The sequence below is a fragment of the Arachis hypogaea genome, chromosome 14 (genome assembly GCF_003086295.3).
Source record: "Arachis hypogaea cultivar Tifrunner chromosome 14, arahy.Tifrunner.gnm2.J5K5, whole genome shotgun sequence".
NCBI classification, from domain to species: domain Eukaryota; kingdom Viridiplantae; phylum Streptophyta; class Magnoliopsida; order Fabales; family Fabaceae; genus Arachis; species Arachis hypogaea.
The window spans coordinates 41,445,796-41,473,222 of NC_092049.1; the positions used below are offsets into that span (position 1 = coordinate 41,445,796).

The following is a 27,427-nucleotide window of genomic DNA, read 5'->3' on the forward strand; positions in this document are numbered from 1 at the left end:
CTTTGTAGCTAAAGTTATAGCCGTTTGAGTGCGAAGAGGTCAGGCTGGACAGCTTAGCAATTTCTCCAACTTCTTGTATTCCTTCCAATTTTGCATGCTTCCTTTCCATCCTCTAAGCCATTCCTGCCCTATAATCTCTGAAAACACTTAACACACATATCAAGGCATCTAATGGTGATAAGAGAGGATTGATATTAGCAATTATAAGTCCAAAGAAGCATGTTTTCAATCAAAGCACATAATTAGGAAGGCAAATGTAAAACCATGCAAATAGTATGAATAAGTGGGTAAAGAGTTGATAAAAACCACTCAAATGAGCACAAGATAAACTATGAAATAGAGGTTTATCAGAGGCCCTAAAGGTGAAGGTAAGAGAGACCCTTGAAGATGAAGGAATAGTTGAAAGGAGTTGTCATGGAAAGGAAATCATCAAGGATGAGTATGATTTTATACTAAAACAACTGGACAAAGCAGTAATTATTGAAGAGGAAGAAGTGGTTGCAGACTTAGGAGATGCGGAACCTCCATGGGATCCTCAAGTCATAGAGCCTCCTTCTAAGGAGTTTGAATTTGATGTTGAGGAGGGTGTAGAACCTCCAAGGCATTTCATGGTTGAAGACTTTGAAGGGGTTGATCAAGAGATGGAGATTAAAGAAGAAAAAGCACAACCCCCATGTCCTTGGTAAGCCATAAAGAAGAGTTTGATTTGAAAAAAAGCTACCAAGAGGAAGAGGTTGGAATTGAAGAAGCTTCCAAAGAGGTGGAAGTTATCAAGGAAGAGCACAAGAAAATGGAGCTTGAAATCACCTTGCCAAAGTTGTTGGAGACCTCTCCCCCAAAGCCATTACCATCCAATACAACATTCAAGTGGGTGAAATACTTATCCTTAACCTTTACCTTCCCACTTGAATATGGGTTACTTGAGACAGATGGTCAGCTTAGAGCTCTTTGTGGATTTAAGAGTAAGAGGGAGATGGTTAGTGGTTGGCAACACAATCCTAGGCTCATTGTGGTTGGGAGCTCAAAATCTAAATGCAAGGATTGGTGTAAAGCTCGATTGAATGGGTCTAGGAAGCTATTTGGATGTCTCAGTGAGAATTCCAATTGCTCACCACCCAAGTGGAAAAATGGTGATCCGCTTCAAGACGGGTGTAGAAACAAGATTTGGGATCCGGGCATACAAGAGGATCAATTTTGGAAGCTCAAAGCTTATGAAGAACTCCATCAAGGCTTGGGAAATTTACTTGGAACAGATAGAGCTTTATGGAAGTCCAAGCATTAGTGGAAGTTTCAGGATGAGTTCAAGCATAAGCCACCCTGACAAGGAGCTCACCAAATGTCCAACTTAAGGACAATAACTAAAAGTGCTAGGTGGGAGACAACCCACTATGGTATGATCGTTCTTTTTCAGTCTTAGTTTTATTTTGTTTTGTTTTATTCTTAGTTTTATTTTATTTTATTTTTATTAGTGTTCATTCATAATTTCTGCATAATCATTTGCATTCTGCATTTTGCATCATGCATAATATATATATATATAAGGGGCAACCCACGCGTGCGCGTACGCCACGCGTGGGCGTCGATCTCAATTCGGCGTCTCCATCCAATGACCAGAAAGTTGTGATCGAATCGAGCAGCTGGTGTGCTCTGCGCACAATTCGAGCTACGCATATGCGTCTACGATGCGTTCGCGTCATTTGCAACCTGGGAAATCCACGCGTACGCGTCTAGCACGCGCACGCGTGGATAGGGAAATCAGCGTAATAAGGGTGCTAACCCGAGAGTTGTGCTGCCCTCGAGTTGGAACTGTGCTAGAGGCACAAACTCACCCCACGCGTACGCGTCCCTGACTAAAATTTTTAATATGAATTCCAGGAATCTTGCCATGTTAGTCTTAAAGCTCCAATCAAAGGGTCAGGCATGGCTTAATAGCCAGCCAAGCTTTAATAAAAATATGAGTGTAATTCAGACATGACAAGCCTAACATGCTTTATCCAAAAGAATTAGACATGGCTTTACAGCCAGCCATGCTTCACATGCTTCATGAAACACTAGAATTCATTCTTAAAAATTCTGAAGAAAAATATATTTTTGAAAACATCTTTTTTTTCGAAAACAGATGAGAAAATTTTTGAAAGATTTTTGAAAAATTTTTGAAAACAAAACAAAAAGAAAATTACCTAATCTGAGCAACAAGATGAACCGTCAGTTGTCCAAACTCGAACAATCCCCGGCAACGGCGCCAAAAACTTGGTACTGTTGCCGGATCAAACTTGGCACTGATGTTACCGGACCAAAAGCTTGCCGAAAACTCGAACAATCCCCGGCAACGGCGCCAAAAACTTGGTACGCAGAATCGTGATTACACTTTAAGTATGTAAAATTCATTGCTCTTTCTTTCCTTGGAAATGGCGCCAAAAACATGATGCCAAGACCATGGTTCACAACTCCGTGTAACTAACCAGCAAGTGCACTGGGTCGTCCAAGTAATACCTTACGTGAGTAAGGGTCGAATCCCACGGAGATTGTCGGTATGAAGCAAGCTATGGTCACCTTGCAAATCTCAGTTAGGCAGATATAAATTGATAATGGTGTTTTCAAATAATAAATAATAGAATAGGGATGGAGGTACTTATGTAAATCATTGGTAGGAATTTCAGATAAGCGAATGGAGATGCTTTTCGTTCCTCTGAACCTCTGCTTTCCTGCTATCTTCATCCAATCAGTCTTACTCCTTTCCATGGCTGGCTTTATGTGATACATCACCATTGTCAACGGCTACTTTCGGTTATCTCTCGGGAAAATGATCCAATGCCCTGTCACGGCACGGCTAATCGTCTGGAGGCATCACCCTTGTCAATGGCTTCATCTTATCCTCTCAGTGAAAATGATCAATGCACCCTGTCACGGCACGGCTATTCATCTGTCGGTTCTCGATCATGCTGGAATAGGATTTACTATCCTTTTGCGTCTGTCACTAACGCCCCGCAATCGCGAGTTTGGAGCTCGTCACAGTCATTCATTCATCAAATCCTACTCGAAATACCACAGACAAGGTTTAGACCTTCCGGATTCTCTTGAATGCCGCCATCATTCTAGCTTACACCACGAAGATTCTGGTTAGGAGATCTAAGAGATACTCATTCAGTCTAAGGTAGAACGGAAGTGGTTGTCAGGCACGTATTCATAGGGAATGATGATGATTGTCACGTTCATCACATTCAGATTGAAGTACGAATGAATATCTTAGAAGCGAAATAAGATGAATTGAATAGAAAACAGTAGTACTTTGCATTAATCTTTGAGGAACAGCAGAGCTCCACACCTTAATCTATGGAGTGTAGAAACTCTACCGTTAAAATTATATAAGTGAAAGGTCCAGGCATGGCTGAATGGCCAGCCCCTCTGATCTAAGAACCAGGCGTCCAAAGATGGTCAAAAAGACGTTTAATACAATAGTGAAAGGTCCTATTTATAATAAACTAGCTACTAGGGTTTACAGAAGTAAGTAATTGATGCATAAATCCACTTCCGGGGCCCACTTGGTGTGTGCTAGGGCTGAGCTTGAGTGTTGCACGTGTAGAGGTCCTTCTTGGAGTTGAACGCCAGCTTTTGTGTCAGTTTGGGCGTTCAACTCTGGTTTTGGCTCCTTTTCTGGCGCTGGACGCCAGATTTGGGCAGAAAGCTGGCGTTGAACGCCAGTTTACGTCGTCTATTCTTAGTCAAAGTATGGACTATTATATATTGCTGGAAAGCCCTGGATGTCTACTTTCCAACGCAATTCGAAGCGCGCCATTTCAAGTTCTGTAGCTCCAGAAAATCCACTTTGAGTGCAGGGAGGTCAGAATCCAACAGCATCAGCAGTCCTTCTTCAACCTCTGAATCTGATTTCTGCTCAAGTCCCTCAATTTCAGCCAGAAAATACCTGAAATCACAGAAAAACACACAAACTCATAGTAAAGTCCAGAAATGTGAATTTAACATAAAAACTAATGAAAACATCCCTAAAAGTAACTAGATCCTACTAAAAACATACTAAAAACAATGTCAAAAAGCGTATAAATTATCCGCTCATCACAACACCAAACTTAAATTGTTGCTTGTCTCCAAGCAACTAAAAATCAAATAGGATAAAAAGAAGAGAATATACTATAAATTCCAAACTATCAATGAAACATAGCTCCAATCAAATGAGCGGGACTTATAGCTTTTTGCCTCTTGAATAGTTTTGGCATCTCACTTTATCCATTGAGGTTCAGAATGATTGGCATCTATAGGAACTCAGAGTTCAGATAGTGTTATTGATTCTCCTAGTTCAGTGTGATGATTCTTGAGCACAGCTATTTTATGAGTCTTGGCCGTGGCCCTAAGCACTTTGTTTTCCAATATTACCACCGGATACATAAATGCCACAGACACATAATTGGGTGAACCTTTTCAGATTGTGACTCAGCTTTGCTAAAGTCCCCAATTAGAAGTGTCCAGGGTTCTTAAGCACACTCTTCTTTTACTTTGGACCTTGACTTTAACCGCTCAGTCTCAAGTTTTCACTTGACACCTACACGCCACAAGCACATGGTTAGGGACAGCTTGGTTTAGCCGCTTAGACCAGGATTTTATTCCTTTAGGCCCTCCTATCCACTGATGCTCAAAGCCTTGGGATCCTTTTTATTTGCCCTTGCCTTTTGGTTTTAAGGGTTATTGGCTTTTTGCTCTTGCCTCTTGGTTTTAAGAGCTTTTGGCTTTTTCTGCTTGCTTTTTCTTTTTCTTTCTATTTTTTTCCCCTATTTTTTTTTCTGCAAGATTTGTTCTTTGCTGCTTTTTCTTGCTTCAAGAATCATTTTTATGATTTTTCAGATTATCAAATAACATGTCTCCTAGTCATCATTCTTTCAAGAGCCAACATATTTAACATTCTTAAACAACAACTTCAAAAGACATATGCACTATTCAAGCATACATTCAGAAAACAAGAAGCATTGTCACCGCATCAATATAATTAAGCTAAGTTCAAGGATAAATTCAAAACTCATGTACTTCTTGTTCTTTTGATTTAAAACATTTTTCATTTAAGAGAGGTGATGGATTCATAGGACATTCATAACTTTAAGACATAGTTACTAACTACTAATGATCATGTAATGAAGACACAAACATAGATAAGCACATAACATAGAAAATGAAAAACAGAAGAAATAAGAACAAGGAATGAATCCACCTTAGTGATGGTGGCGTTTCCTTCTTGAGGAATCAATGATGTCCTTGAGCTCTTCTATGTCTCTTCCTTGTCTTTGTTGCTCCTCCCTCATTGCTTTTTGATCTTCTCTAATTTCATGAAGGATGATGGAGTGCTCTTGATGTTCCACCCTTAGTTGCTTCCAATAATTGTGTGGAAGAAAATGTATCCCCTGAGGTATCTCAGGGATCTCTTGATTTGCAGTCAAATGTTCTACCACTGAGCTATAGACCCTTGATGGAAGCTTTTGTTTTCCCTTTCCTCTTTCTAGAGGTTTCTCTGGCCTTAGGTGCCATCAATGGTTATGGAAAAAACAAAAAAGCTATGCTTTTACCACACCAAACTTAGAATGTTGCTCGCCCTCGAGCAAAAGAAGAAAGAATAGAAGAAGAAGAAGATATGGAGGAGATGGATGGGAGTGTGTATTCGGCCATATGGGTGGGATTGGGTGGGAGAGATGTTGAATTTTGAAGGTAGTGGGTGTATGGATGTGAGTGGTAAATGGAAAACAAAAGGGATGATCATGAATGGAAAGAGAGATGATGAGGTAGGTGGGGATCCTGTGGGGTCTATAGATCCTGAGATGATCCTGTGGGATCCACAGATCCTGAGGTGTCAAGGCATTTACATCCCTGCACCAATTTAGGCATGTAAAATGCCCTTGCACACAACTCTGGGCGTTCAGCGCCAGGTTGGTGCCCATTTTGGGCGTTCAACGCCCATTTGTTGCCATTTCTGGCGTTGAACGCCAGAACCATGCCTGTTCTGGCGTTCAGCGCCCAGAAGCTGCCCATTTTGGGCGTTCAGCGCCAGAACCATGCTCTGTTCTGGCGCTGAACGCCAGACAGATGCTCCTCCAGGGTGTGATTTTTCTTCTGCTGTTTTTGATTCCGTTTTCAATTTTTATATTTATTTTGTGACTCCACATAATCATGAACCTACAAAGACATATAACTAAGAAAAATATAGTTAGATAAATAAAAATTGGGTTGCCTCCCAACAAGCGCTTCTTTAATGTCAATAGCTTGACAGTGGGCTCTCATGGAGCCTTACAGATGTGCAGAGCTTTGTTGAGACTTTCCAACACCAAACTTAGAGTTTGGATATGGGAGTTCAACACCAAACTTAGAGTTTGGTTGTGGTCTTCCAACACCAAACTTAGAGTTTGACTGTGGGGGCTCTGGTTGACTCTGCTTTGAGAGAAGCTTTTTCTGCTTCCTCTCCATGGTTGCAGAGGGAGATCCCTGAGTTTTAAACACAAGGGAGTCCTTATTCCATTGAAGGACTATTTTACCTCTGTCAACATCAATCACAGCTCTTGCTGTGGCCAGGAAAGGTCTTCCTAGGATGATGGATTCATCCTCTTCCTTTCCAGTATCCAGGACTATGAAATCAGCAGGGATGTAAAGGCCTTCAACCTTTACTAACACATCCTCTACTTGTCCATAAGCCTGTTTTCTTGAACTGTCTGCCATCTCTAATGAGATTTTAGCAGCTTGCACCCTATAGATTCCCAGTTTCTCTATTACAGAGAGGGGCATGAGGTTTATTCCTGAACCAAGGTCACATAGAGCCTTAAAGATCATGGTGCCTATGGTACAAGGTATTATGGACTTTCCAGGATCCTGTCTCTTCTGAGGCAATGTCAGTTGATCCAGATCACTTAGTTCATTGGTGAACAAGGGAGGTTCATCTTCCCAAGTCTCAATACCAAATAATTTGGCATTCAGCTTCATGATTGCACCAAGAAACTTGGCAGTTTGCTCTTCAGTAACATCCTCATTCTCTTCAGAAGAGGAATACTCATCAGAGCTTATGAAGGGCATAAGGAGGTTTAATGGAATCTCTATGGTCTCTAGATGAGCCTCAGAGTCCTTTGGTTCCTCAGAGGGAAGCTCCTTATTAACCACTGGACGTCCCAGGAGGTCTTCCTCCTTGGGATTCACGTCCTCCTCTCCCTCCTTGGGTTCGGCCATTTTGATTATGTCAATGGCCTTGCACTCTCCTTTTGGATTCTCTTCTGTATTGCTTGGGAGAGTACTAGGAGGGATTTCAGTGATTCTTTTACTCAGCTAGCCCACTTGTGCTTCCAAATTTCTAATGGAAGACCTTGTTTCATTCATGAAACTCACAGTGGCCTTAGATAGATCAGAGACTAAGTTTGCTAAGCTAGATGGATTCTGCTCAGAATTCTCTATCTGTTGCTGAGTGGATGATGGAAAAGGCCTGCTATTGCTAAACCTGTTTCTTCCACCATTATTAAAGCCTTGTTGAGGCTTTTGATCCTTCCATGAGAAATTTGGATGATTTCTCCATGATGAATTATAGGTGTTTCCATAAGGTTCACCCATGTAATTTACCTCTGCTATTGCAGGGTTTTCAGGATCATAAGCTTCTTCTTCAGAAGATGCCTCTTGAGTACTGTTGGATGCATCTTGCATTCCATTCAGACTCTGGGAAATCATATTGACTTGCTGAGTCAATATTTTGTTCTGAGCCAATATGGCATTCAGAGTATCAACTTCAAGAACTCCCTTCTTCATAGGCGTCCCATTACTCACAGGATTCCTCTCAGCAGTGTACATGAACTGGTTATTAGCAACCATGTCAATGAGTTCTTGAGCTTCTGCAGGCATTTTCTTTAGGTGAATGGATCCACCTGCAGAGGTATCCAATGACATCTTTGATAGCTCAGATAAACCATCATAGAATATATCCAGGATGGTCCATTCTGAAAGCATGTCAGTAGGACACTTTTTGGTCAGTCCTTTGTATCTCTCCCATGCTTCATAGAGGGATTCACCTTCTTTCTGTCTGAAGGTCTGAACATCCACTCTAAGCTTACTCAGCTTTTGAGGAGGAAAGAACTTGGCTAAGAAAGCCTTGACCAGCTTATCCCAAGAGTTCAGGCTATCCTTAGGTTGAGAGTCCAACCATATTCTAGCTCTGTCTCTTACAACAAAAGGGAAAAGCATGAGCCTGTAGACTTCAGGATCTACTCCATTAGTCTTGACACTATCACATATCTGCAAGAATTCAGTTAAGAACTAAAAAGGATCTTCGGATGAAAGTCCATGAAACTTGCAGTTCTGCTGCATCAGAGAAACTAGTTGAGGTTTCAGCTCAAAGTTGTTTGCTCCAATGGCAGGAATGAAGATGCTTCTTCCATGTAAATTGGAATTAGGTGCAGTAAAGTCACCAAATATTCTCCTTGCATTATTATTATTTTCAGCTGCCATCTTCTTTTTCTGTTTGATAATTTCTTACAGGTGCTTGCTGGTTTGTTGTAATTCAGCTTCTCTTAGTTTCCTCTTCAGAGTCCTTTCAGGTTCTGGATCTGCTTCAACAAGAATATTCTTGTCCTTGCTCCTGCTCATATGACAAAGAAGAGGGCACAGAAAAATAATAATAATAGAGATCCTTTTTTGTTTTTTGAGTAAGGGAGAGATGTTAATAGATGAATAAACAAATAGAAGGAGATGAGAGAGAAGAAAATTTTTGAAAATTATTTTTGAAAAAGGAGTTAGTGATTTTCGAAAATAGTTTTTGAAAAAGGTTAGTAATTTTCGAAAATTAAAATTTAAAAATTGAAATAATTAGTTAATTAAAAGGAAATTTTGAAAAAGAGGGAAGATATTTTCGAAAATGAGAGAGAGAGAATTAGTTAGGTGGTTTTGAAAAAGATAAGAAACAAACAAAAAGTTAGTTAGTTGGTTGAAACAAATTTTGAAAAGATAAGAAGTTAGGAAGTTAGAAAAGATATTTTGAAATCAATTTTTTTTTTGAAAAAGGTAAGATAAGAAGATATTTTTGAAAAGATATGATAGAAATTAGTTTTTGAAAAAGATTTGAATTTTTAAAATCACAATTAATGACTTGATTCACAAGAAATCACAAGATATGATTCTAGAACTTAAAGTTTGAATCTTTCTTAACAAGCAAGTAACAAACTTGAAATTTTTGAATCAAAACATTAATTGTTATTGTTATTTTCGAAAATTTGATATAAAAATAAGAAAAAGATTTTTGAAAAATATTTTTGGAATTTTCGAAAATAACTAAGAATTTTGAAAAAGATTTGATTTTTGAAAAAGATTTTGAAAGAGATAAGATTTTCAAATTGAAAATTTGATTTGACTCATAAGAAACAACTTGATTTTAAAAATTTTTGAAAAAGTCAACTCAAATTTTCGAATTTGATGAGAGAAAAAGGGAAAGATATTTTTTTGATTTTTGAATTTTTATGATGCAAGAGAGAAACAAGAAAAATGATGCAATGCATGGCAATTTTAGATCAAAACTATGAATGTGTGCAAGAATGCTATGAATGTCAAGATGAACACCAAGAACACCGTGAATATCATGATGAACATCAAGAACATATTTTTGAAAAATTTTATATGCAAAGAAAACATGCAAGACACCAAACTTAGAAATCTTTCATGTTTAGACTCTAATAAATAAAAAATGCACATGTAAAACAAGAAAAGACACAAAACAAGAAAAACATCAAGATCAAGCAAGAAGACTGACCAAGAACAACTTGAAGATCATGAAGAACACTATGAATGCATGAAATTTTCGAAAAATGCAAGATGCACATGCAATTGACACCTAACTTATAACATGACACATGACTCAAACAAGAAACACAAAAATATTTTTTATTTTTATGATTTTCTAATTTTTTTTTTCGAAAATTATTTTGAAAAATAAAAATAAGGATTCCAAAATTTTTAATATGAATTCCAGGAATCTTGCCATGTTAGTCTTAAAGCTCCAATCAAAGGGTCAGGCATGGCTTAATAGCCAGCCAAGCTTTAATAAAAATATGAGTGTAATTCAGACATGACAAGCCTAACATGCTCTATCCAAAAGAATTAGACATGGCTTTACAGCCAGCCATGCTTCACATGCTTCATGAAACACTAGAATTCATTCTTAAAAATTCTGAAGAAAAATATATTTTTGAAAACATTTTTTTTTTCGAAAACAGATGAGAAAATTTTTGAAAGATTTTTGAAAAATTTTTGAAAACAAAACAAAAAGAAAATTACCTAATCTGAGCAACAAGATGAACCGTCAGTTGTCCAAACTCGAACAATCACCGGCAACGGCGCCAAAAACTTGGTACTGTTGCCGGATCAAACTTGGCACTGATGTTACAGGACCAAAAGCTTGCCGAAAACTCGAACAATCAACGGCAACGGCGCCAAAAACTTGGTACGCAGAATCGTGATTACACTTTAAGTATGTAAAATTCATTGCTCTTTCTTTCCTTGGAAATGGCGCCAAAAACATGATGCCAAGACCATGGTTCACAACTCCGTGTAACTAACCAGCAAGTGCACTGAGTCGTCCAAGTAATACCTTACGTGAGTAAGGATTGAATCCCACGGAGATTGTCGGTATGAAGCAAGCTATGGTCACCTTGCAAATCTCAGTTAGGCAGATATAAATTGATAATGGTGTTTTCGAATAATAAATAATAGAATAGGGATGGAGGTACTTATGTAAATCATTGGTAGGAATTTCAGATAAGCGAATGGAGATGCTTTTCGTTCCTCTGAACCTCTGCTTTCCTGCTATCTTCATCCAATCAGTCTTACTCCTTTCCATGGCTGGCTTTATGTGATACATCACCATTGTCAACGGCTACTTTCGGTCATCTCTCAGGAAAATGATCCAATGCCCTGTCACGGCACGGTTAATAGTCTGGAGGCATCACCCTTGTCAATGGCTTCATCTTATCCTCTCAGTGAAAATGATCAACGCACCTTGTCACGGCACGGCTATTCATCTGTCGGTTCTCGATCATGCTGGAATAGGATTTACTATCCTTTTGCGTCTGTCACTAACGCCCCGCAATCGCGAGTTTGGAGCTCGTCACAGTCATTCATTCATTGAATCCTACTCGGAATACCACAGACAAGGTTTAGACCTTCCGGATTCTCTTGAATGCCACCATCATTCTAGCTTACACCACGAAGATTCTGGTTAGGAGATCTAAGAGATACTCATTCAGTCTAAGGTAGAACGGAAGTGGTTGTCAGGCACGTGTTCATAGGGAATGATGATGATTGTCACGTTCATCACATTCAGATTGAAGTACGAATGAATATCTTAGAAGCGAAATAAGATGAATTGAATAGATAACAGTAGTACTTTGCATTAATCTTTGAGGAACAACAGAGCTCCACACCTTAATCTATGGAGTGTAGAAACTCTACCGTTAAAATTACATAAGTGAAAGGTCCAGGCATGGCCGAATGGCCAGCCCCTCTGATCTAAGAACCAGGCGTCCAAAGATGGTCAAAAAGACGTTTAATACAATAGTGAAAGGTCCTATTTATAATAAACTAGCTACTAGGGTTTACAGAAGTAAGTAATTGATGCATAAATCCACTTCCGGGGCCCACTTGGTGTGTGCTAGGGCTGAGCTTGAGTGTTGCACGTGTAGAGGTCCTTCTTGGAGTTGAACGCCAGCTTTTGTGCCAGTTTGGGCGTTCAACTCTGGTTTTGGCTCCTTTTCTGGCGCTGGACGCCAGATTTGGGCAGAAAGCTGGCGTTGAATGCCATTTTACGTCGTCTATTCTTGGTCAAAGTATGGACTATTATATATTGCTGGAAAGCCCTAGATGTCTACTTTCCAACGCAATTAGAAGCGCCATTTCTAGTTCTGTAGCTCCAGAAAACCCACTTTGAGTGCAGGGAGGTCAGAATCCAACAGCATCAGCAGTCCTTCTTCAACCTTTGAATCTGATTTCTGCTCAAGTCCCTCAATTTTAGCCAGAAAATACCTGAAATCACAGAAAAACACACAAACTCATAGTAAAGTCCAGAAATGTGAATTTAACATAAAAACTAATGAAAACATCCCTAAAAGTAACTAGATCCTACTAAAAACATACTAAAAACAATGTTAAAAAGCGTATAAATTATCCGCTCATCACACATCTTAGCATGCACCGAGGACGGTGCAATCTTTAAGTGTGGGGAGGTCGATACCGACTTCCGTGGGTTAGTTACCTTCTTTTCAGCACCAATATTTAATTTTCTTTGTAGTTCATTGCTGCATTTGCACATTTGATTGCATGTTTGCTTGATTTTGTGCATTTAGTTACTACTTGGTTGAAGTAACAAATTCTTTTTCAAGAAATATTTTATAATATTTCACTAATTTAAATTGAAAATTTTGTGTTAAACTTGTCTGAAGATTGTAAATTGGAACATGAATTATAGCTAAGAACACACAACCTGTGAGATTTGAGCTTGATTACATGGTTACACTATTTAACCATAATATTTTATTCTTGTGTGTTTTCTTTTCTATAATTGTAATCTTTATTTTGTTCCACTCTATATGTCCAATGTTTAGTGTATTTACATGCTTGCATATGATTGAGGCCATCATTTGTTATTAGCTCACTCATCCCAAATAGCCTACCATTTCAATTACCTTTGTTTGCCACTTTGAGCCTTTTAATCCCATTTGTTCTGTATTTTACCACATCACAAGCCTTAAGCAGAAAAATAGTTAATTATCCCATTGAATCTTTAGTTAGCTTAAGATAGAGATTGTGTGTCAACTACGTGTGAGAAAACTGTGGGAAACCTGGGTTAATGGGGAATGTGTTATGTTTCTACTTTATTTAAATATTGGAAATTTGGGTGCATACTCATGTGAAACAAAAAAAATTACCATATGCATTGATATGTTATGTTTGCTTTTATGATTAAAAAATAGATAAAAAAATAATAAATAAATAATAAATAAATAAAACTAATAAAAAAATAAATAAAAAATAAATAAAAAATAATAAAAAATAATAATAAAATAAATAAATAAATAAAAAATAAATAAATAAAAAAACAAATAAATAAATAAATATTACAATAAATAAATAAGAGGACAAAATTACCCCAATGTTAAGTTTAATAAAAGATCAATACATATGTGGTGAAAATTAAAGAAAAGTTAATACATGAGTATGTGATGCAAAAGTGGGAATTATGGATAGCTAGGTATGAATTTAGAATTACATAGAGTGTGTGTGTGTTAAGTAGGAGCTTAGGTTAGTCAAAGATTCATATCATAGCTCACTTGGCCATACATATATCCTCACCCTTACCTTAGCTCCATTACTGATGGGTTGGAACCGAAATTCCAACAACTCAAACTCACCGGCAAGTGAACCGGGTCGCATCAAGTAGTAAAACTCACTTAGAATGAGGTCGATCCCACGAGGATTGATGAATCAAGCAATTTTAGTGGGTGATTAGTTTAGTCAAGCTAACATTGAAGTGAAAGTGGGTGAAATGTAGCCAACAGAATGTAAACTGCAAGAATCTTAAAGATGCAGAAAGTAAAATTGCAAGTAACTTAAAGAACAAGAAAGTAAAATAACTGAAACTTAAATTGCAAGAAAAGTAAATTGCATGAAAAGTAAAGGGGAGTGGGTGCTGGAAATTAAAGAAAGCAATAGATCAAGCAACTGAAAATTTAAATTGTAGGAAAATGTAAATGTGCAGGAAATTAAATCAACCTCAATGTGAACAGAAATGTGAAATTGCGGAATGCAGGAAAGGAAATTGCAGAAAAGTAAAAGTAGCAGAAGAGGAAATTAGCAAGAAGACTTAGATCAATTTTGAATTCTCAAAGAGAAACTAACAATTTCAATGAAATAATAAAAACAGAAAGGAAGCCAAGAGCTCACTTGCTCTCAAGATCAAAACAGAAAGGAAATTGAAGAGGAATGAAACAGAAAGTAAAATGCAGCTCAATTGCAAAATCTAAATGAGAGGTTGAAGATCTCAGGAGCTCAATGAGACTAGAAAACAAGTCTAGATCTCAATGCCTTCCTTGATCCAACAGCAAGCAGATTGAAGAAGAAATAGAGATGAAAGCAGTAAAGAGAGCTTTGATTCAACTCACAATTCACTGAAATTATGCAGACAAGCAAACAGAGAGAATTCTCAAGGTGAGATTGAAACAGAATTTCCTCAATTCTCAACCTAAGATTCAAAACAAAAATGAAAACTAAGAGAGAGCTCTCTGATCCTAATGCTCCCTAGTGGAGCCAACCTTCCTAATGAATTGAGAATGATGCCTTTATATAGGCTTTTTACAAAATAAAAATGAAAATAAAATTAAAAACAAATTATAAAATAAAATTCCTAATCTAACTTCTCTGTGTCTTTGAATTATGTGGGCTTTTCTTGCTTTGGAGTGGTCCTTTTAATTTGTGAAGAATTGAATTAAATAGAAATTTTGGTTGAATTTTTGGCCCATGGAAGTTGCTCCCAGGGCAAGGCTCGGTTCTTGCAACGAGCTGAGCTTTGGTTCCCTGACCTTGTGACAATTTGTGCGTGACATGCTTAAGGGAGGTAGCGCTCCTTGCAAGAGCTCTAGGCTCTTGGTAAGAGCTTCCTCCTTGTCCTTAGTGAAGCCTCCAAGTTCGAATCCTAGCATCCCCACTTTTCCCATGCTGTATTCCTCTTTTTTTTTTTGTGTGAAGCACAATAAAGCTCTTGGCAAGAGCTTAGAGCTCTCCATATGAGCGCTACTTTGCTTTGGAGTGAGGCTCCAACTTCGAACCTTGGTGAAAGCATTGCTGATTTTTTTTGCTTATTTTTTGCTCTTAAAGATGCCTTTCACTCGTACCTTAATTTTATGCCAAATATGGATTGTCATATATCATTGGAAATCTCTAAATGTCAGCTTTCCAACACAACTAGAAGCACATCAATTGGATGTTTGTAGCTCAAGTTATGGCCCTTTGAAGGAGGCATGGTCATGCTGTGAACGCCCAGATTTAACTTAGCGAAATTTCTTGCTTCCTTATTCTTTGTAGCGCTTGGTTAAGCTCTTGGCAAGAGCTCTAGGCTCTTGGCAAGAGCTTTGTGCTCTTGCTCCTTGCTTGGCCTTTGATTTTTGAAGTAAAGCTCTCCACAAGAGCTCTAAGCTCTTGGCAAGAGCTTTGTGCTCTTGCTCCTTGTTTTGAGCCACGTTTTTCTTCTTTTGGGCCACGCTTCTCTTCCTTTGGCCATGCTTTCTTTATTTCCTTTGAGCATGCTCCCTAGGCCATGCTTTTCTCATTTTTTTTCTTTTCTTCACCTACAAGTAATCAAAACAACCAATCAAAGTATTACCAGATTAATAAGGTTTAAAATTCATTTAAAAATCAATTAATTCAAGCTTAAACCTCATGATCTTATGCCAATTAAAGGGTGGTTGATTGATTCAAATAAGCCATGCAATTCCACTCCAAATTACTAACTTACAATGTAAGAAAGTGCATAAAAACTAATGAAATAAGTGAAAAATGCTTGCATAGCTAGCATATGATGACTTGTCATCAATTACAACCCTGAAAAGACCTCATGATGTTTGCATTGATATACTAAATATTTGTTGATTGGTTAGATAAAGAAAAAAGTTTTAGAAAGCATGACTAGAGAAGAGTAGAGTGATTAACCCTAGACACTTGAGCAATTAGAGTGCATATACACTACCAGTGAGGGTTCAAAATGCTTGATTCTATGTTCCCTGCTTTCATGAGCTATCTTCTTACAAGTTTATTTGTTTCTTATTGTGTGATTTAAATTAGTGAAATCCAGTTTATGTTTGTCTTGGAGAATTTGTTTACTTTTAACCAAGTAGGTAGAAGTATTTTTGCATTTAGTTTCATTCATATAGATAGGTTGCATTTCATAAGTTTTACCATTCCCCTTCATTCCTTTATAGCTTCTCCTAAGCTTAGCATGAGGACATGCTAATGTTTAAGTGTGGGGAGATTTGATGCACCACTATTTCGTGGTACATATTGTGCTTAATTGAGTGGATTTTATCCACTATTCTCACACTTATTCATGTAAATTGCATGTTTTACATTTTCCTTCCTAATTTTGTGCTATGATTGAAAACATGTTTCTTTGGTCTTGATTTAGCTAGTTTTAATCTTCTCTTATTACCATTCGATGCCATGATATGTGTGTTAAGTGTTTTCAAGGTTTATAGGATAGGAATGGCTTAGAGGATGGAAAGGAAGCATGAAAAAGTGGAAGGAATACAAGAAATTGAAGGAATTGCTAAAGCTGTCTAGCCTGACCTCTTCATACTTAACTGACCATAACTTGAGCTAACAAGGTCCAAATGAGGTAGTTCTAGTTGCGTTGAAAAGCTAACATCTGGGGCTTCGCAAAAATATATAATTTGCCATAGCTGCATGGCTGTTGGGTTACGTTCACTCGTGGATCACGCGTACGCATGACCTGGCAAAAATTCAATCCATGCGTACGTGTGGACGACGCGTACACGTGACAGTGCCGCATGCTGGACGTATCAAAAATCACTGGGGGCAATTTCTAGGCTGTTTTTGACCCAGTTTTTGGCCCAGAAAACACAGATTAGAGGCTACAAAGTGGGATAATCCATTCATTCATTCATCATCCATTCATAATTCACAATTTAGGTTTTAGATGTAGTTTATAGAGAGAGAGGCTCTCTCCTCTCTTTAGGTTTTAGGATTTAGGATTTCTCTTAGTTTTAGGATAACTTCTTCTCAATTCCAGGTTCAATGATCCTTTAATTTAGTTTCTCTTCTACTTTTATTTATTCTATTACTTTAGTTTGTTTATTTTCCCAATTTGGTTTATGAACTCCATGTTAGATTTGATTTCTTTATTTAATGCAATTTGAGGTATTTCAGATTTATGGTTGCTTTCTTCAATTTATGTGATTGATGCTTTCAATATTTAGATTTCTCTCCTTTTAGCTTTGGTTGAGTAATTGGTGACACTTGAGTTATCAAACTCCTTTGTTGATTGATAATTGGAATTTGCTGGTTGATTTGGATCCCTCTAAAGCTAGTCTTTCCTTAGGAGTTGACTAGGACTTGAGGAATCAAATTGATTAGTCCACTTGACTTTCCTTTATTTAGTAAGGGTTAACTAAGTGGGAGCAATAAACAATTCTCATCACAACTGATAAGGATAACTAGGATAGGATTTTCAGTTCTCATACCTTGCTAAGAGCTTTATTAGTTATTAATTTACCTTCTTACAATTTACTTTTCCTTGTTCCTTATTCAAAAACCCCAAAAATATAAGCTTCCATAACCAATAATAAATCATACTTCCCTGCAATTCCTTGAGAGACGATGATAAACGAAATTTATCATGCCGATATAGAATTCAATAATGGATATAATCGTGAGTATAGTCTAATCGACATTCAAACTTCGCATCAAACAATCCTACAATCTATAACCGAGAGTACTAGTCCCCCGAGTCGTCCTCCCTTGGAATTGCTAGAGCATGCATCTTATCGATTAGGAAGCCTTGTTGTGGTTCTTTTGAAGGTTTAGCAAAATAAATGACAAACAAGCAATCAATTTTTAGAAGACTTGGCCTAGGGTTGGCATTAGAAATTCTATCCTTATAGTCCCTTCAATGATGATAACAATTAGGCCTTGCTTCATTTAGTTAACCCCTAGGTATAGAGGAAAGTCAAATGAGAGTAACTAACTTGAGTCACAAGTCCTAGTTTTTACCCTAGGAAAATCTAGCTTTAGTGCACTCCAAGTCAATTAGCAATTTCTAATTCCAAATCAACAATTGACATAAACTATTTAACTTTTTCTAATGACCCAAACCCTATGCCAAGTAAGAAACTTTTACTCCATAACTAATGTTGGCATTTTATCAAACAATTGATGAGCAAGGATAAAAGGGCATAGTAAAAAATGAGAAGGAAGTAGAATTGAAAGTGCTTCAACACAAGGAACTAACAACAATTAACAAAGAACAACAATGGAAATGAACTTCTCAAGAAATTGAAAAAATCCAAAACTACAAAGTTGAATCTAGGATCTATGAGGATTGAGCAATTACAAGCACTAATTGAGATTGGAGAAGAAGATCTATAACATGAACAAGTGAATTAAGAATTGCAATGGATCTCACCAAAGTGTGATTGGAAATTCAGAAAATGGATGAAGATGAACCCTAATGAGAGCTTGGAATCTCCCTCTCTCTCTACCCAAGAGTGTAACTAACAATAGCAAAAAATATAAAACCATCTAAAAATGAGCCAAAAGTCCTTAACCCTTCAACCCTTGGTCTTCTTAAGCTCTTCCCGCCAAGGCACTTCCCCCAAGATGAGATCTCCAATTGTCTCCACGCCCAGGTCATGTGACTTCTAAAAAAATCATGTTCGAGCATCGGCGCGTACGCACAAAGCACGCGTGCGCGCCACTGGAGCATCTTGCAATGTGAGCGGAGGCGCAGCGTACGCGTGCGCGCCCATGGGGGTTATGGCCTAGCCGCTACACAAGCCGACTCGTGGCTTGGCTTCTGGCTTTGACTTCTAGCTGCGCAATCCACGCGGGCGCGCCAAGTACGCGCACGCGCCCTTGCTGAAGTTTCCAAAGCTCAATTCCTCATGCTCCTTTCCTTCGCGCCCATTCTCCTTCTCTCTTCCGGTTCATCCCTGCCCTATATTCTGAAACCACTTAACACACAGGTCACGGCATCGAACGGCACCAAGAGAAGATTAGAAATGTATCTAATTTAGTGCAAAATAAGCATGTTTTCATCGATGAGGCAAAAGTTAGGAAAGGAACACAAAGTCTTGTATTTTCATATGAAAAGCGTGTGGAATCATTGATAAAACCCCTGAAATCGATACAAGATAAACCCTCAAAATGGGGTTTATCAACCTCCCCACACTTAGATTCTAGCATGTCCTCATGCTTAGAGAAATGCAAGAGAAACGTAAAAGACCGAAGGATCATAAAGGTATAAGACTCATGAGGTGCAACTTACTTACGTGAATGCAACTACGACTAGTGCTACCATCTACTTGGTTAGGAACAAATCAACCTTCCTAAGATATATGCAAGCATATAGGGCACGGTGGCGGTCAATATATGGGATTCACCAATTTTTGAGCATCAAGTGCAATATATGCAACTTTGCATGAAGCATGCTCGTGAGAGCCGGGAATCATGAATTAGAGCCTTCGAACCCTCACCGGAAGTGTTTACACTCTATTCGCTCGAGTGTCTAGGGTTGATTCTCTCAATTTTCTCCTAATCATGCTTTCTAAGATTTGTTCCTCATCTAATCAATCAACATATATTTCATGCATGCATACATCTATCATGAGGTCTTTTCTTTGGTTGTAATGGGGCTAGGGTTAAGGTAGGATGCATATATGGTTAAGTGAGCTTGAAATTTGAATCTTTGATAAGCTTTAAACTTTCCACCTAACCTATGACATCCTATACAATTGAGTTCTAATCTAACTACCCATTCTTTACTTTTTCACATACTCATGTATTTTCTTTTTCATTTCACAACACTTATGCATTGATCTTATTAAGCTGCACTTTGCTTTAGGGCATTTTGTCCCCTTTTTATTCCTTTCTTTTTTTTTTTCTCTTCTCTTTTTTTTTTCTTTCTTATTTCTATTTTTTTCTTTCTTTTCATATTATTTTTTCTATTTTCCTTTTCATTTGTTTTTCTCATTTTTTTTTCTATCTACAAGAGCATCAATGCATAAGGTTTTACATCTGACCAATACATGAGTATGTACCCAATTCCCAATATTTTCAATAACAATACAAAACTTCCCCTTTTATTCCCCCAATGTCCCAAGGTTCCCACACTTGAATGATACTCACACACACACTAGCCTAAGCTAATCAAAGATCCAAATGAAGACAATTATGGTTTTCCGCTTTAGGCTTGTAATGTGCTAATTTTAAGAACAAGTGGGTTAAGCTTAGGCTCAATTTTGGCTAACAAAGGAAGATAGAGGGTAAGGCTATTTGGTAGGTGGGCTAATGAAGTGATGGCCTCAATCATATAAATGCATGAATACAAGGAATAATGGACATATAGACTCAAACAAAGCAAGGATTACACTCATAGAGAGAAAACAATTGCACACAAGAAGGAGAATAAGTGACTATAAGATGTAGCCACAAAACAAGGCTCAAAGCTCACTAGCTTGTGTTCTTAACTCAAAATTCATGTTCCAAAATACAGTTCTTCAAGCAAGTTTGGCATCAAGATATTCAAAATTGGCAATGTCAAGGTTGCCCCAAAATATTAGTTTCCTAAGAGAGAGTTTCATTGTTCCAACCAAGTAAACTTATCATGCAAATGATATCAAAGAAAACCTAATCATGCAACTTATCCTACTACAAAGGAGTTCAGAAAATGAAAATTTATTTGGGTGTTACCTATGGAGATCGGTCGGCCGACCTCTCCACACTTAAAACTTAGCACGGTCCTCCGTGCTAGAGGTGATGCGTAATGGGTGGCAATGGCCGAGTCCCGAGTGTCCTTCATCTCCGTTGTCATCGCTACTTCCGCTTGAAGTTGCGGTGGATGTGGAGATATCTGGTTCCTCCATAGGTGGGGTGACAATGCTTAGAAGTTTCTTCACGTGAGCATATCGGCGTTGGTTACGCCTCTCACAACGGTCCAACTTCTTGTGAAGGTCTTCAAGGCGTTGGATGGCTGATTTTTGTGGCGTGGATGATGTAGTGGTGTTGCGAGTTGGTGTGGGTAGTCCAATGTCCTTGGTGACTTCCGGAGGCTTGAGGCACCTCTTGGTCGGAATAACATCGCCCTCGACCGGGATTGAGGTCCTCCTATCCTTAGCCTCTCGGTGGACGCCGGCTGCCGCCACTAATTCGGTCACCATAGCGGAGAATGGTAGATTTCTCTTGGCATGAATGTGCCCCATGGATTGGCGAATGGCATGTGAAATGTCGACCGGTTCTCGGTTAAGATGCACCATATCAATAAGGCAAGCTCGGCGGTAATGGATGATCCATGGGTGCTTGGGAGCACGTAGTGAGCTAGAATTTGGGCCCATGCCGTGGCTTCTTGAGTGAGGGAGCGTGCATCTAAACCTTTTGGTCGCTGCTTTATGGTCCCCCGAATCCAACATGCTTCGGGTGAAGCAATTACGCGGAGGACTGCGTTCCAATCGAACTCACGGTCGTCGCATGCTGTCAAGACTTCTTGATAGGCATCATATCCATCTGCTAATGGCCCAATCCCAAGGACTCCACTATGATTGACACTTGCTTCCGGCGCACAAAGATTGATGTGAGAAGGGGTGAGTGGTAGTTGGTGTAGAATTCCACCACCCACGATAAGTTGACCTCCTTGGGTTGCCTCAAGAGGAACCTCCATTGCCTCCGGTCAATGTGTGGCATCACTATCGGAGTGAGGTGGGCCGGTAGGACTAGAAGAAGCCCTGGGTGATAATCCCATTCAATCATCCTTGAGTAAACAAGTTCGCAGTAGCGGTTAGGGAACTTGTTTGGATTCTTCGGAGGGTTGTCCTTCTCTAGAACATCAACGGGGCCCTTAGCCTTCTTTAGGATTGGCTTGGCCGTTAGTTCCTGGCGTGCTCTATTGGATGCTGGCTTCTTCGGGGCTTTCCCGTTGCTCTTTTTGATGACCATCCTATGATAGTAAAGAAAGGAGATAACATCAAACCCAAAGAAGCGTAATTGAATATGATTATGCAAATGAAAAATTGTGCCGTAAAAATATGGGTATCCTTATTACATGACAGCTGCAACATGTAACGAAGATAACATGTGATGAGCAAGGCAAATCATTGGCATGTGGTATAGGGGTAGTGTAGGCATGCAAGGAAAAGGCATGAGAAGCATACACCCTCAAATACCAAAAGTGGGAAGCAATTTATGAAATGGTGAGTGGGTGGATTGTAGAATGTGAAGGTGCACCCAAAAGTGACTAGTTAAGAAGCAATGAGCCACAATGAGTTCAAAAAGTATCATGTATGCATTTCTTCAAACACTTGGGGTGCATCCTTTTGTAGTATGTAAATAGATGGGGGGGAGCAATGTAACATTCTACAAACCAACATTAATCACCACAATGCACAGTGGTTATAAGAAAATCATGCAACACATCTCATCCATCAATGCAAGAGAAGTTATGACCCAAGTGCCTATGAAGAGTTAAATGGAAAAGGAGCCAAAAAACACCCCAAAGAAGTGAGGGGCTCAAAAGAGGGGGCGGGGAAGAAAGAGACTACCTAAAAGAGAATGAAATTAACTGACTAAGAAGCAAAAGAGAAAAGTAGAGCAAGAGGGGAGCCTAGTATAGTACCTTGAGAGAGATGGAAAATAGTATGGGGGAGGAAGTTGTGGGTTGGAATGATGGAGAATGGGGGGGCAATGTAGGGGCCACCGGAGGTGGGTGGTTGTTTGGGAGGAGAAATAGTAGGAGGTAAATGGGTAGTAGAGGAGGTAAGAAGAAAAAGGGAGAAGAAGAATGAAGGGAGCAAGTGTGCTCCCCATTAGGTTTACGTCGGTCACCCACACATTCGCGCACGGGGCGCGCTAGCGCAAGGAAGCGGGGTGGAGTGATGGCGCGCGCGCGCACGGTGTGCGCGCGCGGCAATGTGATTATGCCCCAGGCTTGAGATGCGCTTGGGGTTGGCTTAACTCTTTGGAATATGTACCAGGATTGTACAGGGGCAAGGGATGCGTGCGCGGCATGGGCGCGTGCGCGTGCCTCGATTTGCGGGCATGTGGGCGCGTTGGCGCCTAGTGCGCGCACGCGGTAGAGGTGGTGGGCTAGTGGCTTAGTGCAGGCGCGAGAGTGGCCTAACTCTCTGGAAAATGTACCAGGAGTGCACAGGGGCGATCGGCGCGCGCGCGCGAGGTGTGCTAGCGCGTCGATCTGAGGATTTGTCAAAGAGTGTGTACGCGCCACGTGCGCGCACACGTGAGCGGCCTGTGCCTCAGGCATGGTGCAGGCGTGAGAGTGGCCTAACTCCCTGGAATATGTATGGAGGGGTACTTCTTGCAATCCACGCATCCGCGCACATCGCGCGTCCGCGTGGATGGTCGGAAATGCTTCATGGGCACGTGCGCGTTAGGTGCGCGCACGCGCGGAAGGGTGCCTTTTTCAAAGTTGCATGTTCTCGCACCACTTTCAGCATTCCAACCCTCCAAACAACCACTTTAGGTACTATAGAAGGATGTTTTGACATGATAAAGTACCAAATGAACTCAACAAATGAAACAAAATTTGAAACGAAATCTAGCTACAACTTCATCGATCACCTAGCTACCAAACATGAAGTCAAGTAGTAAGCAAGTATCAATCAAAGAAAAATTCAATGGCTATGTACAAATGGTAGATCTTACCATGGTGGGGTGTCTCCCACCTAGCACTTTTGTTTACCGTCCTTAAGTTGGACGTCCACTAGCTCAAAGCTCTTGTTCAAGAGATGCATCCCTCAAGAGGAACACTTCAAATTTCTTGGAGTTCTTTCTTTGCTCACCATGGTACAATTTGAGACGGTGCCCATTTACCTTGAAAATGTCCGGACTTGATGGATGGCGCAAGTGATAGACCCCGTAAGGTTCTACTTTCTCTACTTGGTAAGGTCCATCCCATCTTGATCTAAGCTTTCCGGGTAGTAATCTCAACCTTGAGTTGTAAAGGAGCACTAGATCACCGGGTCTAAATTCCTTTCTCCTAATGTTCTTGTCATGAATGGCTTTCATCTGTTTCTTGTAGAGTCTAGAATTGTCATAGGCTTCTAATCTCAAGCACTCCAATTCCGCCAATTGAAGCTTTCTCTCTATTCCGGCTCCACCCAAACTCATATTGCATTCCTTTATGGCCCAATAAGCTTTGTGTTAGATTTCTACCAGTAGATGGCATGCTTTACCATATACAAGTCTAAAAGGGCTCATGCCAATGGGTGTTTTGTAAGCCGTTCGATATGCCCAAAGTGCATCGGAGAGTTTAGCGCTCCAATCTTTCCTATTCGGCTTCACAATTCTTTCCAACACATGTTTAATTTCCTGGGAAGACACCTCGGCTTGGCCGTTTGTCTGAGGGTGGTAGGCCGTGGCGACTTTGTGTATGATGCTATACTTTCTCATGAGGCCGTCCATTTTTTTGTTGCAAAAATGGGATCCTTGATCACTTATGATTGCTCTTGGGGAGCCAAAACGACAAATGATATTATTCCTCACAAAAGAATAAACAACATGGGCATCATCCGTCCGGGTGGGGATTGCCTCCACCCATTTTGACACATAATCGACGGCTAACAAGATGTAGAGAAAGCCATTGGAATTTAGAAATGGTCCCATGAAGTCGATTCCCCATACATCAAAGATTTCACAAAAAAGCATATTTTGTTGGGGGATTTCGTCCTTCTTAGAAATATTTCCAAACCGAATGCATTGGGACAAGATTTGCAATAGAGGGAAGAATCTTTGGGAAGGGTTGGCCACCAAAATCCGCAATCAAGGACCTTTCTTGCCGTTCTTTGGGGGCCGTAGTGGCCACCTCCTTCGGAAGAATGGCAAGCATCCAAGATTGCTTGGAATTCGGTTTGAGGTATGCACCGTCGCACTATTTGGTCCGCTCCACACCTTCACAAATAGGGATCGTCCTAAACATAGTATTTGGATTCGCTTTTCAGCTTATCCTTTTGATGTTTGTTGAGATTGGGACGGAAGGTGCGTGAAACCAAGTAGTTTGCTATTGGGGCATACCAAGGAACTACTTCCGAGATTGTGTGCAAACTATCTAGAGGAAAGGAGTCATTGATAGGAGTGGTGTCGCCTTTTGTGTGTTCGAGGCGACTTATATGGTCCGCCACTAAGTTTTGGGAACCACTCCTATCCTTGATCTCCAAGTCAAATTCTTGTAACAAAAGCACCCAACGAATTAATCTCGGTTTTGATTCCTTTTTGGCCAATAAATACTTTAGTGCCGCGTGATCCGAGAACACTACTACCTTGGAACCAAGAAGATAGGCTCGGAACTTGTCCAAAGCAAAAACAATAGCTAGGAGTTCCTTCTCGGTAGTAGTGTAGTTGGATTGGGCTCCATCTAGTGTCTTTGAAGCATAAGCTATGACATAGGGAATCTTACCCTCGCGTTGTGCTAACGCAGCTCCTATCGCATAATTCGAAGCATCACACATGATTTCAAATGGTTGAGCCCAATTCGGTCCTCGCTCAATAGGAGCTTGTGTCAATGCCACTTTAAGTTTGTCATATGCTTCCATACATTCCTTGCTTAGCTCAAATTCAGTGTCCTTTTGTAGTAGTCGAGAGAGAGGTAGGGCTACCTTGCTAAAGTCTTTGATGAATCTCCGGTAGAATCCTGCATGTCCAAGAAAAGAGCGGACTTCCCTCTCGGAGGAGGGGTAAGGTAAACTAGATATGACATTTATTTTTGCCGGATCTACGGAGATTCCTTCTTTTGAAACTATGTGCCCCAAAACAATGCCTTTTTTGACCATGAAATGACACTTTTCAAAATTTAAGACAAGGTTTGTTTTGGTGCATCTCTCTAAGACTTTTTCAAGGTTACATAAGCAATGATCAAATGAATCACCGTACACGCTAAAGTCATCCATGAAGACTTCCATACATTGCTCTAGAAAGTCCGCAAATAGGCTCATCATGCATCTTTGAAACGTTGCCGGTGCGTTGCATAGGCCAAATGGCATACGTTTGTAAGCATACGTTCCAAAGGGGCAAGTAAATGTTGTTTTTTCTTGGTCTTCTAGAGCAATGTGTATTTGGAAGTATCCGGAGTAACCATCAAGAAAGCAATAATATGATTTACCGGCTAGTCGATCAAGCATTTGATCGATGAACGGTAGTGGGAAGTGATCTTTTCTTGTGGCCGCATTCAACCTTCGGTAGTCTATGCATACTCTCCAAGAATTTTGCACTCTTGTTGCTATAAGTTCACCGCTTTTATTTTTGATTGTGGTCACCCCGGATTTCTTTGGCACCACTTGGACCGGGCTTACCCACTCGCTATCCGAGATAGGATAGATGATGTCCGCTTCAAGTAGCCGAGTGACCTCTTTTTTCACCACCTCAAGAATGGTTGGATTAAGTCTCCTTTGAGGTTGTCGGACCGGTCTTGCTCCTTCTTCAAGGAATATGCGGTGCTTGCATACTTGGGGGCTTATTCCCACTAGATCCGCCAAACTCCACCCAATTGCCCTTTTATTTTTTCTCAATACCTCTAGCAACTTTTCTTCTTGTTGAGGAGTTAGCTCTTGTGCGATTATCACGGGGAGCTTTTGGGCTTCATCAAGATATGAATACCTTAGGTGGGGAGGTAGTGGCTTCAATTCCATCTTTTTGTCATGATTTGATGTTTGGGTTTCCGGATGGTTTGTATGGTGTGTGGTGTTTAATTTGCTTGGATCTTCATTTGCCTCTTCAATCATGTACTTCTCATCTAACTTTGCAAGGTGCACTTCGGCAACAATGTTGTCAATTGGGTCACACCGTTATAGAGAGTGATTTTCCGGTGGATGCTTCATTGCTTCTTCTAGGCTAAAACTTACGACTCTCCCATCTATCTCAAATGAGTATGTTCCCGAGTAAGCATCTAGCTTAAATCTAGAAGTTCTCAAAAATGGTCTTCCAAGTAGGATGGATGATGCTCTCTCGGTTTCACTTGATGGCATTTCAAGGACATAGAAGTCAATCGGAAATACCAACCCTTTGATGTTCACCAATACATCTTCCACAACACCCATCACGGTTATTATGCTTTTATCCGCTAGGACAAATCTCGCCGTCGACCTTTTTAGTGGTGGTAACTTCAATACTCGGTAGACGGAGAGAGGCATGATGCTAACACATGCTCCGAGGTCACACATACAATCTACGAATTGAACTCCATTGACGGTGCAAGTGACCATACAAGGGCCTGGATCATCACACTTCTCGGGCAATGCTCCCATTAAAGCGGAAATAGAACTCCCCAATGGGATGGTTTCCAATTCAAGAATTCTATCCTTGTTCATGCATAGATCTTTAAGGAATTTTGCATATCTAGGAACTTGATGGATAGCATCAAAGAGGGGGATGGTTACCTCAACTTTCTTGAACATTTTTACCATTTTGGGGTCGAGTTCTATGCGCTTCCTAGCTTTCTTTGCAAGTGTTGGAAATGGGAGTGGTTGAGCAATTTCTTCTTCCAAGGTTCTCTTAGTCTTGGGGGTCTCTTTTGTTGGTTGAGTTTCATCCTCAACTATGACTTGTGGTGTCTCCTTTTCCACTACCTCTTCTATATCTATTCTCTCCTCCTCTTGAGTGATTGTGATGGGATTTGAATCCTTTGCTCCAT

At 39.9% G+C, this 27,427-nt stretch overlaps 1 non-coding gene across 1 annotated transcript; it reads left to right on the forward strand.

Moving 5' to 3' along the window:
* The first annotated feature begins 7,971 nt into the window (after nt 1-7,971).
* On the forward strand, nt 7,972-8,079 carry LOC112745570 (small nucleolar RNA R71). Its single transcript, XR_003173490.1, has one exon. It is a non-coding gene; the product is annotated as a small nucleolar RNA R71 (small nucleolar RNA).
* Nucleotides 8,080-27,427: the final 19,348 nt, after the last annotated feature.